We start from the raw sequence: 3,360 nt of genomic DNA on the forward strand, positions 1-3,360 counted from the left end.
ACTTACACTAGTATCTAAATGATTTTAGATATAGAAAAATCTAAAAAAATTATCATATTCTTTAATCATCTACCTTAAATATTTAAGTTTTGCGATAACATACATTTTATTAAATAAAAATATATCAAAAGATATTTTACCCAAACTTTCTTGAAGTTCTAAGAAGTATCTGGAATTCTTTGTTATACCAAGAATCAACTTTATTATTCAGCAAAAAATAACACAAGAAATGCGTGAGTACTTTAGAGTAATAAGTAACCAAAAAACATAATGATTAGTATGTTTTATTATTAGATATAACGTGTGCTAACAAATTAGAGTTACAAAAGCATGACATAAGTACATATTCGATAATGCATAAGTACCCCTCCTGAACTATGGCTAAAATCCCATTGACACACATTAACTTAATTAGGGTCCTATTATCCCTCGAACTAATTTTTTTTTACATTCGTGCACCTTTTGTGCTGATGTAACACCTTCAACCAAATAAATTTGTTATGTTTGTACACACGTGTGTAATTTTTAAAAAAAATATATAATTTAAAGGAAGCTTTTTTTTATTAAAAAAAATTAACATAATTTTCTAAAAATAATTAAAAGTGAAAAGATAAGAAATCAATGAAAGAAAAAAATTAAAAATTTAAAGTGAGGAAGACATTAATACAATTATTTCAGAAACAAAGTATATTATTTCATTATGAATAATTTCGAAGAAATTCACTATTTTTTCTGAAATGAAGAACAAACTCTTAAAAGGACTAATTGATTACTAGATAGTTTATTAAAGTCATCTATTCATGAGTGATTTAGTACTCATTATGACCAAGTAAAATCTCATTAGCAAAGGCCTTGAGATTCATACTTGATGTACCATTTTCCTTCATAGCTTCCTTAGCTAAATCACTCCATTTCTTGACATTTTTTCTCAATTCTTCCCTTCTTCACCGTCCCCCATCACGATCGTGATACATCTATTGAACTCATCTCTGTCCACGACACCACTTTCACTAACATTAACTCTAACACCATTCTTCCAAACATCTTGAATGAGTTTTGCATTACAAACTTGATCGTTCCAGAGTGGACATGCCACGATAGGTACCTTAGATGCTATGCTCTCTAAAGTTGAATTCCATCCACAGTGAGTCAAAAAACAACCAACATAAGGGTGTTTTAGAACTTCCACTTGCGAGCACCAACTCACTATCTTCCCCTGCTTTTCAAGTTCGTCTTTGCAACTCAACTTGTCCTCCATCTTATCCCCGTCTTGTCCTTCCCTAATCACCCACAAAAATGGCCTCCCACATTTAAGCAATCCGTGACCAATCTCCTCTATCAATTGACTTGATATTTTAGAGTAACTTCCAAATGCTATGTAGATAACTGATCCCTTGTCCTTTGAGTTCAACCAATCCATATAATTCTTCGAACTAATCTCAATCATATCAGCTCGAAAAGTATTATCATCAAGAAATGTTGAAGGAATTGAAGGGCCAATTCCCACCATAGTCACATGCTTTAGAATTCTTAAAGCATCAAATTCCAAAGCATCAAAAGTGTTCACAAGAACTACTTGGATTTTCTTCATTACTCTAACATTTCAATTTGCCTTTTAATAGACTTAACTGCCCAGTTGGAACTCTCCACGTCATCAAACACAAAAGAAGGAAAATCAATTGGACTAAGTGGTGGCAATCCTGGTAACTCTATTATTTTATCCTTAGCATCATAGTTTTTGAAATAATCAGAATAGTCTGTGAATCTATAATAGTAAACATCAAAAACTGTGGCAGGTTGGATCCAAAATAATGTAGATGGGATATTAATTTTTTTGGCCACTAAACCAACCCATTCCATGATTATAGTGTAGATGACATGTGAAAAAGGGGTACCATTTTTTGTATTTGATTGGATCAAATTGAAAATGAATTTTGACCCACGGGACTTTACAGATGAATAGAACATATGAAAATCATCAACTGAACTTAACTGGAATTTGCCATCATAGCCATCAGAGAAAGGAGCAAAGCTTAACCCTTCAACATTTGGGAGTTTTTTTATTTTACTAAAAGCTGATAGGCTCGTGGTTAAAGTGACTCCAATGCCTAAATTGATTAATTGTTTGGAAAAATGAAGACATGGATTAATTTGGCCTTGGCCTGGGAATAGTGCTATAAGAACATGAGACTTTTCATTCTTCAAATTTTTCATGTTTTGGGTGGTGAAAAGAGAAGTATCCATGAAGGAGAATGAGGATTTTGGGCAGGAGAAATTTATTAATGAATAAGGCGTTTTTGAACTGGCTTGGTTACAACTGATTAAGGTCACACATATTTATACTAGTAAATAGATGGTTCTAGATATAACAAAAATCTAGAAAATTTATTATATTTCCTTAAATAACTACCTTAACTATTAAGTTTTGAGATTTATATAAATATTTATTAAATAAAATAGTATCAAAAGATATTTTAGTCAAACTTTCTAGAAGCTCCAAGAAGTATCTGGATTTATTGTTATTCCAAAAATAAACTTTATTATTCAACAACAAATAAAACAAGAAATGCATGAATACTTTATAGTAAGTAACAAAACAAATATAATGATAGCAAGTAGTATGTTTTATTACCAGATATAACGTGTACTGACAATTTAGAGATACAAAAAAATGATTTTTTTCCCCATGAATCATCATTATTTTTCAGTAAAAAACGCAATAAATGCATGAGTACTTATTCTAAGAAAAAACATAATGATAGCAAGTAGTATGTTTTATTATCAGATATAACGTGTGCTAACAAATTAGAGATACAAAAACATGACATGTTTGTTGTTTCGAGAATCATCATTATTATTCAGTAAAAACTACAAGAAATGCATTAGTACTTAAGTCTAAAAAATGAAATAAAAAACATAATGATAGCAACTAGAATGTTTTATTAATCATTTTATCATTCAGTAAAAAAAATGACGCAAGAAAATGCATGAGTATATAGTACTTTACACTAAGAAACAAAACATAATAATAGTAAGTAATATGTTTTTATTATCAGATATGTCGTGTTCTAAACAAATTAAAGATCCAAAAGCATGACATATATACATATTCGATTGTAAATTATTATTTTTAAAAAATAATTAGAAACATGATAATGTAATTTAAAATTAGAATATAAAGAAGTAAGCACATGAAGAAAAAAATTCAACATATAATACATATATATTATCTATCTACACTATAGTTTTCTATAGGGTAAGAGTACTCAAGAATAGTATTTTTGTCAGCTCTGATGTTGAAATATGTGATTGTACATCTCATCTAAAAATATTAACTTTTAAAGAAGACACACCTTTATT

General features: G+C 29.3%; 1 pseudogene; it reads right to left on the reverse strand.

Annotated features, from left to right (window-relative positions):
• Nucleotides 1-809: 809 nt before the first annotated feature.
• On the reverse strand, nucleotides 810-2,214 carry LOC102596529 (crocetin glucosyltransferase, chloroplastic-like; annotated as a pseudogene).
• Between the last annotated feature and the right edge of the window lie 1,146 nt (nucleotides 2,215-3,360).

The sequence above is a fragment of the Solanum tuberosum genome, unplaced genomic scaffold (genome assembly GCF_000226075.1).
Source record: "Solanum tuberosum cultivar DM 1-3 516 R44 unplaced genomic scaffold, SolTub_3.0 scf00583, whole genome shotgun sequence".
Taxonomy (NCBI): Eukaryota; Viridiplantae; Streptophyta; class Magnoliopsida; order Solanales; family Solanaceae; genus Solanum; species Solanum tuberosum.